The sequence below is a fragment of the Ursus americanus genome, chromosome 34, assembly GCF_024610735.1.
Source record: "Ursus americanus isolate L20-20 chromosome 34, mUrsAme1.1.p, whole genome shotgun sequence".
Taxonomy (NCBI): Eukaryota; Metazoa; Chordata; class Mammalia; order Carnivora; family Ursidae; genus Ursus; species Ursus americanus.
Genome location: NC_142160.1, coordinates 24,772,793 through 24,788,710, shown reverse-complemented (window position 1 = coordinate 24,788,710; position 15,918 = coordinate 24,772,793). Strand labels below are relative to the sequence as shown.

The 15,918-nt window shown below is 39.4% G+C and overlaps 1 protein-coding gene across 1 annotated transcript in view; it reads left to right on the top strand.

Annotated features, from left to right (window-relative positions):
- The first annotated feature begins 3,831 nt into the window (after positions 1-3,831).
- AGTPBP1 (ATP/GTP binding carboxypeptidase 1) overlaps positions 3,832-15,918 on the top strand; it is a 160,962-nt gene continuing 148,875 nt past the window's right edge. Inside the window, exon 1 of the mRNA XM_045780977.2 lies at positions 3,832-3,971. The gene's annotated coding sequence lies outside the window, so the exon portion shown is untranslated. The remainder of the gene's footprint in view (positions 3,972-15,918) is intronic.

Genomic DNA, 15,918 nt, shown 5'->3' with positions numbered 1-15,918 from the left:
AGCTCTTGGTTTCATTGCTTTTCTCTATTGTTTTTTCAGTCTCTGTGATATTTATTTCTGCTCTGATCTTTATGATTTCCTCTCTTCTACTCACCTTGGGCTTTGTTCTCTTTTTCTAGTTCCTTTAGGTGTAAGGTTAGATTTTTTTATTTGAGCTTTTTCTTGTTTCTTGGCATAGGCCTATATTACTATATACTTCCTTCTTAGAACTGCTTTTGCTGTGTCCCAAAGATTTTGGGCTGTTGTGTTTTCATTTTCATTTGTCTCTATGTATTTTTTTAAATTTCTCCTTTGGCTGAGTTGTCGATCCATTGGTTGTTTTCTATCATGTTGCTTAGTCTCTATGCGTTTGTATTTTTAACCATCTTTTCCTTGTGATTTATTTCTAGTTTCATATCGTTGTACAGATCAATGAGTCACTTGTGGATTCTCATCCGAAAACCATCCCAAATCCTCGAACCTTCACCAAAAGGTGTTTTTCTTGTAGTCATTCTGAGTCTTGGTTGGTATCTGAACTGATCCTTCCACTTTGTGCCTCTGAGCAAGTTAGCACATACCTTCTCCAGAGATTTTATGCTGCAGCTGGTTTAAGTAATTCTAATCTTCCTGGTGGGGAGTCAGGAGCAGGGGGGAGAGAAAGAGGGAGAGGGAGAAACAGAGTCTCTGCTAAGCAGGGATCCTGACTGAGCAGGTTCAATCCCTAGACTCTGGGATCATGACCTGAGCTGAAGGTCTGGTTGCATGATCCCGGCGTTCTGGGATCGAGCCCCATGTCAGGCTCCTCCGCTGGGAGCCTGCTTCTCCCTCTCCTACTCCTCCTGCTTGTGTTTCCTCTCTTGCTGGCTCTCTGTCAAATAAATAAATAAATAAATAATCTTAAAAAAAAAAGAATCTTTTTGTGGTTATTGTTGTTTGTTCATTCGTTTTGTTTTTTAGACTCCACACACAAGTGAAATCATATGGTATGGGTCTTTGTCTTGTCTTAGCATAATACCCCCTATGTCCATCCATGTTGTTGCAAGTAGCAAGATTTCATTTATTTTTTTAATGGCTGAATATTATTCCATCATCTATCTATCACTTTTTAAAAAAAGTTTATTTTAGAGAGAGAGAGAGAAGGGGGCAGAGGGGCAGAGGGAGAAGGAGAGAGAATCTTAAGCAGATTCTGCACTGAGTGTGGAGCCCAACGCAGGGCTCAGTCCCACCCCAAGGCCCTGAGATCACGACCTGAGCCAAAACCAAGAGTCAGATGCTTAATGGACTGAGCCACCTAGGTGCCCCTCACATCTTCTTTATACCACATCTTTGCCCATTCATCTGTGGATATATCATACCTTTTAATTTCACACAGGGCAGCTGTTAGGTATTTTGTTGAGTGCTATCATTTGCTTACCTCCTCGGAAGATTTCAGTCTTGGTCTGGCACATGAGGTGTTCAATAAACTGAGCATTGTTGTATGATGTTGAATCCCAGCACTTCAGAGGACTGAGTATGTTTCAGGTGGAAATGGCTGTATGCCTCTGAGAGGGTCCGTGGCTGCTGTTCTAAACCTTATGGCTATATAGTTTTGTTATAATGTTTGTTGCATTTTATATGTTATTCTTTTTTTTTTTTTTTTTTTTTTGAGAGGGAATGTGGGAAGAGGGGCAGAAGGACAGGGAGAGAGAATATTAAGCAGGTGCCACACCCAGTGCAGAGTCTGATGCAGGGCTCACTCTCACAACCCAGAGATCATGACCTGAACCAAAATCAAGAGTCGGATGAAGGCAGGGAAACCAGCAAAAGAGGAGAAAGAGACAGCTGGGTTCCACTGTTCATCTTTCTTTGTCTGAATAGTCCAGAGTTAAAACAAACAAACAAACAAACAAACAAACAAACAGTTTTTGAATTCCTACAAGGCACTGGCTAGACTGATTTGAGGAATTGGAGTTAAATGAATATTATTATATGATCAGACTCCAATCTATATCACACCATTATTTGTATTTAGTTTTATGCATCATAACAAGTTGTGTTGAGGGAACTGTATAAAATAGTGGAAAAGAGTGACAGACAGGGAGTGGCTCTGCTTTTTCCCTAGTTGTATGGTTTAATCTACTAGGTCCGCCTGGCCATCAAACCACACTAACAATGCTTTGTTAATGTGGAATTCAAATTCTATATACACACACATTCACAGTTATGTCTATATCTTTATATATTGCAGGTTGATCCATTAAGGTGGATACTCTTTGAATAAAGTTTTATGTATATTATATAGTTAATTTCTGTAAAATGTTAAATATTCTTAGGTAACTAGGTGTTGTCAGATATGCTTTTTAGACTAGGTGGTTTGGGGTGGTCCTTGTTTTAAAATTACTTAAAATACTGTAATCTACCTTTTGGTGCTCACAGGGAAATTATGGCATTTATGAAAAGGCAGTCCCTTGTTTATCCTAGTCAAGCCATCCGCCAAGGGCAAACTGCCAGAAGCACATGTGGTGCACCTCGGATTACCTTGTAAACTGCCTTCACATCTGTTTAATTTCGTTTAAACAGGATGATAAGAAAACAAAACAAAAATCTCACAGCTCTCAATTTATTTCTCTATCTGGTTGTAATAATTTTACATTCCGTTGCAGCTGGTATAAACAGCCAGCAAACATGATCCATGATCTTGGAAAAAAATAAATGTCGAGTATTTATTAAGAATCTTTTACAGGGGCGCCTGGGTGGCACAGCGGTTAAGCGTCTGCCTTCCGCTCAGGGCGTGATCCCGGCGTTAAGGAATCAAGCCCCACATCAGGCTCCTCCACTAGGAGCCTGCTTCTCCTCTCCCACTCCCCTGCTTGTGTTCCCTCTCTTGCTGGCTGTCTCTATCTCTGTCAAATAAATAAATAAAATCTTTTTTTTTAAAAAAGAATCTTTTATAATGTCTTTATGTGCAGTCAGAACAGAAGGGGGTGTATCAGTATTCAATCTCTCTGATACATTACTTAGGCTCTGATTAAAAAAACACTGTCTTCGCCTTCAGTGGCCAATTTACCATTACAATTTTCGTAACTATATGTAGGCACATTAGGACAAAGCAAAAAATAAATCAGCACGGTTTTTTTCTTCTCCGTAGCTCTAGGCATCTAATTTATTGAGGTTTTGCTATAAGGTGCAATTTCCTTGTGTTCTGGGAGCCCAGCTGTGTTAACTGCTTTCCAGCTTCTTCTTATGGACTTTCCTTGAGGTCAGGAAGAGGCTGAGCTTCACCGTGGTCCCCAGGGGCTGATGCGACCCTGGTGCCACGTGGAGGAATTAAGAAGCGTTCCACCAGTGCAGCTAACAGGCTCCTAAGAGGGGAGTGATCGATGGTAGTGGGGGTGGGCGCCGGCTTACTTCGGGGAAAAGGCGGGAGGCTCTAATTGGGACCATACACGAAGGTGAATTGCAGAGTGGGGAGCCGCCCGCGAACCGCTTCGGTTCGGTTGGACGCCCGCCGCAGGCACAGGGCCGGCGACGCGTGCAATCCTCCTCCCCCAACCTCTGCCGCGCCTTCCCCGCCCCACAGCACCTAACGCCGGAGCGCGCGCCCCACCCTCCTTCCTGCGCACGCTCCCTCCTTGCCCACGCGCGCTCCCCAAGTCCCATCCCAGCTCAGGCCCGCGCGTACCCCGCCCTCCCCCCAGCGCTTGCCCAGACGGCACGCGCGCACGCGCGCTCCGCCCCCCCTGCTGCCCAGCGCGCCCTAGCCCGCTGGCCCCGGGCGTGCGGTGGGCGGGGCGCCGCGCTGACGTTGCCCGGGATGCGGGCAGGTTCCGCCGCCGCCGCCTCCGCCGCCTCTGCCGCCTCCGCCTTGCCTGCCACCGGGGTTTGTATGAAAACACCGGGCGGCGGGCGGCGAGGAGTCCGCCGTTCTTCCAGAGAGCAGCTGCTGGCGCAGCCGACGCCGAGCCGGGTGCTGCGGCACTGCCCAGTCCCTGCCAGCGCCCCGTCCTGAGCCGGTGAGCGCCCCGCTGCCGGCCGCGCGTCCGGGCCGGCCGCCCCTCCGCTGCGGCTTGCCCGCTTGCCCGCCGCCTCTCTGCTCTCCCCCGGCCTCGGCTTCCCGGGGGCGGGAGAAGCGGGGAGGAGCGACCCTGGGCCCGCCGCTGTCTGCGTCCTGGGACCCCCGCCGCCCCTCACCTGACAGGTTGTGTAACGCGTGTCTCTCGGGGCGAGTGGACCGGAGCTGGAGGGAAACCCCTGATGGTTTGGGGCTTTGGCTGGTTTCTGGAAAACGCCCCACCCCGCCTCCAACCGCGGACGTTCGGGGACCCCCGCCTCAATCCCCGGCGGAGGGTCCGCGACGCAGTTTTCGGGCAGAAGCGGCCCCCGTGCCCTGCCCTTTCTGTGGTGCTGAGAGCGCCGGTCGCCGCGGTGCAGCGCGGAGCAGAGCTGAGGGGCGGCGGGCCGGGGGCGGGCGCGCGCCCTGCATCTCCACCCACCCCGGCACCCACCCGGCACCCACACCCTAGCGCGCCTAGCTTTCTGGTGGTGTTGCTGTGATGTGATATAGGCGGTGGCTACGTTTGCTTCCTTTCAGGGGGTGGTTTGGCCTGAAGTGTGTTCTCTGTTTACAACTTGTCGCCTTTGGGTTTGATTTGAACCTGAATCAGATGGCCCTAGATGACAGTGCAGAGTTTCCTTACAGCCTTTCTTCCTGAGTTGCAGGCTCTTAATTGCAAGTATTCAAGGACTCCTGCAACCCCAACGCAGAGGCTTGTCTGGCTCTACGGTTGTTGTTTCCCGCTTGTGCCGCTTAAGCCTCTTATAAGTATCAGTGCAGTTTTGAATCGATTGGTTTCCTGGGCATTTACCCATTATAGAATGGAGTTTTTATACATCTTAGCATAATCGATGTGAATGTTGATAATTTAAAGATCGTTTCTTGTTTTAATATAGCTTGCTCAGTTCAGTGCTTGAAGATCCAGCACTGCTGATGACCTAATGCATTGTTAACACTTAGCGGATTTTTTTTTTTTGGCAATATTAATTCCTTGTGGGTGTTTTGTTTTTATCAGGTGTTGAAAATTGTAGCAGTGTTTAATTTTGATGCACGACAATTTGCAGTGAGAAAGGACGTGAACGGTCTTCTTGATCACTCATTTTCACTTACCTTTTATGTCCCTGTTGTAATCTTTATGTAAATCGAGTTATCACTTTCTTTAGTAACCTCTGAATTCTTCTTATAAATTGTCTTTTTTCCTGAGAAAACTAGAAAGCTATTTTTGTAATAGCGTAGCGGAATGTTTTCAGTTCAGTACGCTAAAAAGTAGTAGTTTATTTAAGGCACTTTAAATGGTACCTATTTCAAAACGTGTGCCAAATACTAATCAAAAACAAACAAAACCCTGGGAGATCTAGAAGCATTTCCTGTAATTTCTGTCATTAGCCCTGTAATTGCTGTGAGATAGCCATGTCTTATCTACTCCTTATTTTCTTGTTGTAATATGACTTCTTTAGTTTCCCATTCCACCTCTCTTGAGTTAGATTCTACAACCAAGTTACAGATTCATTTTTAATGACCTCAAAACTCTGCCTTGAATTAATTGCTTCTACACTTAGAACTGCAATCTCTGAGCTTTGAAATCAAGGGTGTAGACTTACAGTTCCTCTTGTTATTAACCAACACTGCAAAACATTTAAGTGTTTTAATGTAATTTAAGCTTTTGTAGAGGCAATTTTTATAAAGCTTTTCCCTTTGACTTGAATTGAGGTATTATTATTCTCTTTGGAACAGTTTAGCTAGACTCCTGTATAGTAATGGTTTTTATCTCCAATGGCAGAGGGAAAAGAGATTCAAGACTTTTGAAATTACCTAATTTGTATTAGATTCTACATTTTGGAGTTTTCAATGAATCTCCATAGTATTCACCTTCGAAAATGTACTCTTGCTTAAGATCGCTCAGTACCTGGAAGTTGAACTACTATCAGTAGTAATGGATGAAACTGTCAGAGGGCTCTCTGCAAGCTGGGAGCCTCCCTTAGGCAATGGGTCTTGATGTGAATGACAGAAGTTGTTTAGAGTGGACATGAAATTTGAAATTTTATATATTATTCTTAGTTACTGTGCCTTTGTACTGTAATGGCTAGGGAGTTGGTCTTCATAGCCAGCCTGGCTGGGTTTGAATCCTGGCTTTGCTTGAGGCAAGTTATTTATCCTCTTTATGCTTCAGTTTTCTCAATTCCAAAAATGGGGGTAATAATAGTTATACCCTTAAGATCTTGAATATTAAATGAGTTAATACACATAAAATGCTTAGCCCACAGTGCCTGGCACGAAGTAATCGTTCAGTAAATATTACTGCTACTGCTTTTCCTCACTCTTCCAAGGGATCCAGAAAGCTGAAGAGGGACTTTAGGCTGATGGAGCATTATTTCTGTAGAATAATTCCACTGTGACCCATTTGCTCCTTTGGGACTAAATGAGAGCTTAGTCTCACTATCCTGCTGTGGAAGCATGTAATTTAGTTTTAAATAGAACAGCTAGACCCTGAGCTGGGTGCCCTACGATGCTGCTGGAGAGGTGCTGAAGTATCCCTGTTTGTCCCTTCTGACAGAATCTTGGATTGTCTCCCTCATAGTGGTGGTGACTGCTATTTTAATCACCTGTTTTTGAGTTTGCGATTGCGAGTTTCTTTGACTGTCATGTGCTGCTATCAAAAATACTATCTATCAAACTATTAATAGGTATATATAGGTTTATCTGATCAAGATATTGCATGATGTTTCCAGGACATACAAAATCACTTTCATCTATGCGTTCTTTTGTTTTCTTCTTTATCGGTGTTAGAGAGTGAGGTTAGTTTTGATTAGACATTGTATTCCTTTTTAGCTTTTGTGTAATTTTTCTAGGAAAGTTTTTTTTTTTAATTATTGATTTTATGTACTTACTGTTGTCCTTCATTTGCAGGGATCTGATATTAGTACTGAGTTCTTTAAATCAGTTGTTTTCAAGCTTTTGATTTCAGGACCTTTTTACATTCTTAAGAATTATCGAGCACCCCAAAGAGCTTTTGTGGATTATGTCTGTAGTTATTATATTATAAATTAAAAAGGGATGTATAACTTTTATTAATTCACTTAAATATGACAATATGTTAATATAAGCTTTTTTATTGAAAAATAAGTATTTTTCAAAAGGAATACGGCAATGAGAAGAGTGGCTTTGTTTTACATTTTTCTCTAATGTCTGGTTTAATAGAAACATCTGGATTCTTCTGTCTGCTCCTGCTTTAGTCTGTTGCAATATGTTTTTGGGTTTGAAGTATATAGAAGGAGAAATCCAGCCTTACATAGCTAATGGATAGAAAAGGCTTAATAGTCTTTTCAGATAGTAATGGATTTTCTTCTTTGGTACTATATCACAGCTCACATGTGTTGGTTTTTTAGTTATTTGCAGCGTGTAATCTGAGATCATATCAATGGACTTTTTTCATAATGTTATATTAAAATCCGTTAGTCTGAACATTGAATGGATCTTAGATAACTATGCCTGAATTTGTAACATCATGCCATGGTCCTTTCTAAGTATTGGTTCAGTTATGCGGATCTTTCACATGTTGACACATTTCATATGTTATTAAAAAATCACATTTGTTAATATCACCACTTATCCTATCAGAAACAAATTATTGGGAAGCTGTCCAGGTCATGACATGATTGATGGTAGGTGGGAGTTTTCCAGAAATCTGATTTTTGCTTGAAAGCTCATATTTTATCATTGGCAAGAAATATGATTGCCAGTTGTTTCCTAGAAGTGACAAGCAGATTTTGTTCATCTCTGAGATAACCTCTGCCAAAATACCTAAGTCTGAATAACCGAAGTCATTCTTTCAAGTAAAAATGGTGTTTCATGAAAAAGAAGAGGCTAGTGTAAGACCTCAGTTCAGTCACACAAGTACTTTACCTTAAGACAGCCATCAACTATTGTAATTCAGTATGTGGCCAGAAATGCTTCATGTGTACTTACCATTTTGTCACATAGAATATTTAAAAAAGATGTATATCTTTTTTAGGGCTGAGATTTAGTAAAATTAGTCTTTACTCTGCTTTTTGAAAGATTTTATTTATTTGAGAGAGAGAGCAAGCGAAGACAGAGCACGAGCATGGGGAGGGGCAGAGGGAGAGAGAGAAGCAGATGCCCTGCCAAGCAGGGAGCCGGATGCAGGGCTCGGTCCCAGGACCCTGGGATCATGACCTGAACCGAAGGCAGATGCTTAACCGACTGAGCCACCCAGGCACCCCTTAAAGGACATTCTTAAATGAAAAAGGCTCACCCCCCAATAGCTACTGGTACTTGATGGTGAAAAATATAATGACTAATAGCGTAGCTTGGTGCCAGTAGCATAAGTTGTTCCAAGATGCCAGAAATGTTACACATCATGGCTTTTGTACCATTAGTATAAATGTTAATACAGTTAAAAAGGTTAATGATATTTTAGTGTTATGAAAATAGTTTTGACCTGTGGACCCCCTAGCAAGGTGTCAGGACCCGAGGGGACCATGGACCACATTTTGAGGATTTCTGGTATAAATCAGCTGATTCCTACCAAACTTTGATAAGGAAAGGAAGTGGTAGTGACAATCACTAGTCTGTTTTTGCTTCAGACTTTTGGGCCCCAGTAAAGGCCTTCTTAATTTTTTTTTTTTTAATTTAAGCCCAATAAAGGTTATTCACAGAAAGTTGAGGTTTCTTAAGGGTTTTAGTCAGGTGCTGATACTGGGGAACTATAGTATTAGTAATCTGAAATTATACTATCTAAAAACAAAACAATTTGGGAGTACATATCCACACAGATGTTCAAATCTAATATGGGGGGTTGTATATTAGACAAATAGTGAAGACACCGTGTGGAAAGCTCAACTGATACCGAGCTCTTAAGCTAAAATAAGCATCTTAGCTTCCCTTCTTAATCTCTGTTCATTTCTTACCTAATTCATGCTGAGGATGAACCATCCTAAGGAGAGGTACCCAGCACTTGCTGTCCTTGCCTCACATCCTACCTTAGGGGGAAAATGGTTTAAGATTATGAAGATTATAAGGGTATAGGTAACATGGGGAATAAAAGTAATAAGGTTTATGAAGGATTTATGATAGAATAATGGTAATAAAAATGTGAACACTGCCTACATATAATGAGTTTAATGAATTGAAAAGAATACTACTTTTGACAAGAATTCTCCAGATTTATTAATTTATTGTGGCACAGTTTCTAGTTGCATGTAGGTAGAAGTGGTAATGGATATGCAAGACAGCAAACCTCCTTGATGAGCTTCTCCTAATTGCAAAGTTAGAGAATTTGACTCCCAGGTGATCTTTGAAGCTTCCTACAACTCTAGAGTTCTGGGTTTTTTTCTTTGCCTGTTGAGAATGTCTTTTTCATTTGTTAATTCCATCTCATCAATTTGAATTTGTGTTTTCATTTGAGACTTGTTTTTCCCAATTCTTAACATACTGATTTATATTCATATTTTTGGTTCATATTTTGATTTTTAAAAAATTTGCTTTTAAAATTATGGATATATATATATATATAATACAAAAATTACCATTTAAACCGTTTTTAAGTATATAGTTTATTGGCATTAAGTACATTCACATTGTTGTGCAACCGTCACACCATCCATCTTCAGATTTTTTTTGTCTTGCAAAACTGAAACTTTGTACCCATTAAATAATAACTCCTCATTTCCTTCTTCCTGTAGCCCCAGGCAACCACCATTCTATTTTCTTTCTCTATGAATTTGACTGCTTTAAGTACCTCTTATGAGTAGAATCATATAGTATTTGCCCTTTTGTGACTGGCTGTTTCATTTGGCACTGTCTTCAGGATTCATCAGAATTTCCTTCTTTAGGGCTGAATAATATTCCACTGTTTGTATATACCACATCATCTGTCAGTGTACCGTTGGGTTGCTTCAGCAACCTTTGGCCATTGTGAATAATGCTGCTTTGTACATGGGTGTACAAATACTTCTTTGAGGCCCTGCTTTCAGTTCTTTTGGGTATATATTCCAAAGTGGAATTGCTTGGTCATATGGTAATTCTGTTTTTAAGTTCTTGAGTCACAACTCTACTGTTTCCATAGCAGCTGCACCATTTTACATTGACACCAACAGTGTATGAAGGTTCCAATTTCTCCACATCCTTGTAAACACTTGTTTTCTGTGTGATTGGTCTTTTTTGGGGGGGGGTGTGTGTGGAGTCATTCTAATGGGTGTGTGGTGGTAGGTATCACATTGTGGTTTTGATTTGCATTTGTGCTGCTGAATTTGGTTTGCTGCTATTTTGTTGAGGATTTGTACATCAGTGTTCATAAAGGATATTGATCTGTAGTTTTCTTGTAATGTCTTTGTTTGGCTTTGGTATCAGGGCAGTGCTGGCCTCATAGAATTAGGGAGTATTCTCTTCAGTTTTTTGGAAGAATTTGAGGATTGATGTTCCTTAAATGTTTTGTTCACTAGTGAAACAATCAAATCTGGGGCTTTGTTGGGAAGTTTTTTATTACTCATCTAATCTCAATAGTTATGAATCTTCAGATTTTCTGTTTCTTTTTGTTTAATTTTGGTAAGTTTGTTTCCTAGGAATTTGTCAATTTCATTTAGGTTACTCAGTTTGTTGGTGCACAATTTTTCATACTCTTCACTTAAAATCCTTTGTATTTCTGTAAAATCAATAGTAATGTCTTCACTTGCTTTCCTGACTTTAATGATCTGAGTCTTCTTTGTTTTTTCTTAAGTTTAATAAAGGTTTGTTAATTTCATTAATCTTTCTAAAGAACCAATTTTTTTTTTATTTTCTCTTATTATTTTTCTATTCTCTATTTTATTTATCTCTGCTCTAGTCATTATTTTCTTCCTTCTGCTAGCTTTGTGTTTTCTCTTTTTCTAGTTCCTTAATTTGTAAAGTTAGGTTGTTGATTTGAGATCTTTATTTATTTTTAAAATTTATTTATGATAGAGAGCGAGAGAGAGGAGAGAGAGAAAGCAAGAATGAATGGGGCAGGGGCAGAGAGGGAGGGAGAAGCAGGTACCCGCTGAGCAGGGAGCCTGATGCAGGGCTCCATTCCAGCACACTGGAATCATGACCAGAGCTGAAGGCAGGTGCTTATTAACTGACTGAGCCACCCAGGTACACTCCCCCCTTTCTAAAATTTACTTTTTTAATGTAAGTGTTTATAGCTATAACTTTCCTCCTAGCACTGCTTTCTCTGCATCCCATAAATTTTGCTGTGTTTTGTTTTCATTTGTCTCGTTTCCCTTGATCTTTTCTTTGACCTATTGGTTGTTAAGGAGTGTGTTGTTTAATTTCCACAAATCTGTGGATTTTCCAGTTTTCCTTCTCTTATTTATATCTAACTTCATCCTGTTGTGGTTGGAGAAGATACTTTGTATAATATCTATCTTTTAAAATCTGTTGAGACCTAATTTGTGGCCTAAAAGGTGGCCTGTCCTGGAGAATTTCCCATGTGCATTTGAGAAGAACATACATATTCTGTTGTTAGGTAGTATTTTATATAAGTCTGTTATCTCTAGTTGGTTTATAGTGTTGTTCAAGTCCACTATTTCCTTATTTATCTTATGTCTGATTGTTCTATCCATTACTGACAGTGGGTATTGAAGTCTCCAACAATTACTGTAGAACTGTCTATTTTTGCCTTTAATTCTGTCAGTTTTTGCTTATTGTATTTTGATGGTCTGTTATTAGGTATGTGGTTGTTTATAATTGTTATATAATCTTTTATTAATAGTTAGTGTCCTTCTTTGTCTCTTGTAATCTTTTTCCATTTAAAGTCTATTTTGTCTGATGTTAGTAAAGCTACCCCATATAGCTTTTGGTTACTATTTGCATGGAATATCTTTTTTCTATCTTTTTACTTTCAACCTATTTGTGCCTTTATATCTAAATGAGTTCTTGTAGAGAGCATATTGTTGGATTATGTTTTTTATTTATTTTATTTTTTTTTTTTTAACAAGATAGAAGTTTTTATTTTATTTTATTTATTTATTTGACAGAGAGAGAGACAGCGAGAGAGGGAACACAAGCAGGGGGAGTGGGAAAGGGAGAAGGCGGCTTCTCGCTGAGCAAGGAGCCCTATGTGGGGCTCGATCCCAGGACCCTGAGATCATGACCTGAGCTGAAGGCAGACACTTAACTGACTGAGCCACCCAGGTGCCCCTGGATTATGTTTTTTAAATCCATTCTGCCATCCTCTGCCTTTTCATTGGAAGTTTTAATCCATTTATATTTAAAGTAATTACTGGTAAGGAGGAACTTTTGTCATTTTGCTATTTGTTTTTTTATATGCCTTGTGACTTTTTGAGTCTCTCATATCTTGTATATTTTGATTTTTGTTGGAGCTGAGGTTGGCTGTGATACTTTCCTTAAAAAACAAACAAAACAAACCATTTTAATGGGTCAATCATAGGTTAGAGGCAAGGAAAATGTGTGTTTCAAGGCAAGAATTTTAATTTCAAATATCACCTATATAGACTTAGGAATTTTGGCATTTGTTTAGGTCTGAGAATAGTTGGAATCTGAGTTGAGGGAAGTGTTATATTAAATAAGTTGTTATTATTTAGTTAGATTGAAGTGTGGTGTGATTCTACTCCCCCAACAGTAAAACCTTTTTATTTGTAGTATAATTGAAATATCCCATAGCAAATTAGACCTTCTGTAAGTGCTGAAACATCTTTATAGGATAGTGTGTGAACTATCCAAACTTGTATTTTTAATGAGGATGTGTGATGAAGAAAGTTAAAAGGTATAACCTTTATAGGTTTACTCTTACCCACAGTTTTTTGGTAAAATTAATGACAATAATGTAAGTGAAATAAATTTTCCTGTTTGCAGATTGGGCTAAAACATTCATAAACTACAGTTGGCCCTTAAGCAACATAGGTTTGAACTGTGTGAGTCTGCTTATTGGCAGATTTTTTTTTGATAAGTACAGTACTGTCAACATATTTTTTGTTCTTTATAATTTTAATATTTTCTTTTCTTTAGCTTACTGTATTATAAGGATCCAGCATATAATACATATAACACGAAATATGTGTTAATTGACTGTTTACATCATTGTTAAGATTTCTGGTCAATACTAGGCTATTGATAGTTAAATTTGGGGGGAGTCAAAAATTTTATGTGGATTTTGGGTGCATGGGGTTCTGTGTTTGCCGCAATGCTTGGTTGTGTAAGAGCTATAATCATTGAATGGCATATGAATAAGGTAACTGGATGAAAATGTATACCTTAGTAATAGTAATTTAGAGTAGGTTAATGTTTATGAATGTATAGATTAGTATATGCAGGCTATGTCCAACATAGATACTTCTCTCTTAATTTAAATGGAAATAATCTTTATATGCCTTTTGCTGGGAATGTTACTCCTCTTACTTAGACAACAGATATTATTTACCTCCTTCCCTTAAAGTTTCTCACTTTTTCTTCAGTAATGTTACTAAGGATACGGTCATATTCTTTTGGATTTTTTTATTCAGTAATCAGGATTTACAGTTTTCCATCACATTGACACGACTGTTGTGGGGGAATACTAGCTTCCTTACGTTCTTGAGAAGTGATTTCTTCTTTTCAGATCATGAAACAGTTAGAGAAAGCTGACAAAAGATGATGCTTTTTCAATGTACTTGTTTCCCAATGACCCAGAGTAGAACCAACTACCCAGATCTTCTTTAACTGTAGTCTTTCCTGAGTTGTCCATATCCACTCCAGCAAGAACAATGTCTAATTTTTAATGGCAAAGGTAATCATTGTTGACTAGAGCAATGTTTCCCCAAAGTTTTTAAACAGTGGAAGCTTTTTGCCTAATGATGTCTTGTAGGGGGGCCCAGTTGTGAACAGATGAAAGTACAATAATGAGCTTATTCTGGTTGAATGGGAATAGGACCAAGTTGTTTAAACAAGGCAAGTCAGAAGGGAATCATATTTCTCAGATTGTATTTAAAAGATTGAGGTTGTACTTTAGGGTGTGAATAGTGTATTTTTCTTTGCATTTTTCTTTTTTTTTTTTTTTTTAGCAGTTTGATTTGAAATAAATTAAAAACCATGTATATTTGAAGTATTTACATATTTAGAATATACAACCTTAATTTTAGGGTGTGTGTCAGAATTTCTTTCATGGCTTGTATGTGGAATGAAAATTAGGACAGCTTACATGTATGATGTTTAATGCCTTTGTGTGTGTATGCATACTTACTTGGCTGCTGATCTTGATTTTAGGGTTAAGCCAGTGAAAGCTTAGCCCTTCAATTTTGATTCCCCGGGCTCTGGAACTAGCTTTAGTTGAGAGCAAAAGATCAGGAGAATCTAAAAAGAAAATCAGAAAATCCAACATTTTTACTTTCCTTGAGCCTAGGGTATGTAAAATTGCTTGGTTTTCCTTATGCGTGGGCTAGGTTAAGCAAGTTGATCTTGCTTGTATGATTTTCTGCTAAGGTCTAATTCCCACATTTAATTCTAGTTCAAGCCATCTTTAAATATATAAAAGTCAACTCATATACTTTCTCCCACTTAGGGAAAAGTATACTGTGGATTTTTATGTACAGCACAGCAGATTTTTTGTTTTTTGTTTTTTATTTATTTATTTATTTATTTTTTTTTTTAAAGATTTTATTTATTTATTTAACACAGAGACAGCCAGCGAGAGAGGGAACACAAGCAGGGGGAGTGGGAGAGGAAGAAGCAGGCTCATAGCAGAGGAGCCTGATGTGGGGCTCGATCCCATAATGCCGGGATCACGCCCTGAGCCGAAGGCAAACGCTTAACCGCTGTGCCACCCAGGCGCCCCTGTTTTTTGTTTTTTAAATCTCTGCTGGATGAATAACTTAGAATACATTTCCTAAAGACCCAGGTGGGTCAGTAGTTTTGGTTTTGTGTAAAAGGATATTATATTTTATCATGGGAATCAGGTGCTGAACTACAGAGGATGTAAGCCCCTGACCCTAATTTGAGGATGGGTTGAATTAGAAGGTTCTGGCAGAGACTAAGTTTTTTTTTTTTTTTAAACAGCTTTGTTGATATATAACTTACAAAATGTACAATTTTCACTTTACAATATGCAATTCAGTGTCCTTTGCTATTCAGAGTTATGCAACTGATTTAGTTTTTAGAATGTTGGTGTTGGTGGGGTCTGGAGCTGACATCTGAGAAAGAATCCTTGAGATGTCTTTGGTGCAAAATGGTGGTTTTTATTAAAGCACGGGGACAGGACCCATGGGCAGAATGTGCTTCGGCTCCCTGATGCACTGGGGGGATTGGGAGGAGCAACTGATTATATACCTTGGGGGTGGGGGGGGAAGTAAAGACAAGGGAAGTCACAAAAGGACTTTCATATGCTAAAGAAGACTCAGAGGATTTTGGAGGAATGTTATAATCTGCCTATCCCAAGTATTTGTTAATAGGCTGCAGGTTATAAGGACATTTAATTTTATCTACATTTCTTTCTGCCTTTGCTTCACACATCACAACCATAACCACAGTCAATTTTAGAACATTTTTATTGCCCCCAAAAGAGACTCCACATCTTTTAATGTGTCCCCTCTCTCCCATCCCATTCTCTTCTAGTCCTAGGTAACCATTAATCTTTCTGTCTGTGTAGATTTACCTATTCTGGATATTTCACATAAATGGAATCATAATGATGTGGTCTTTCATGATTGGCTTCTTTTACTTAGCGTAATATTTTCAAAGTTCATTCATGTAGCACATATTAGTACTTTGTTTCTTTTTATCACTAAATAATATTCCATTGTGTGGCTATGCCACATTTTATTTATCCATTCATTGGTTGGTGGACATTTGGGTGGGACATATTCCCACTTTTTGGTTATGAGTAATGTTGCTATGAACATTTGTGTACAAATTTTTGTGTGGATATAAGTTTTAATTTC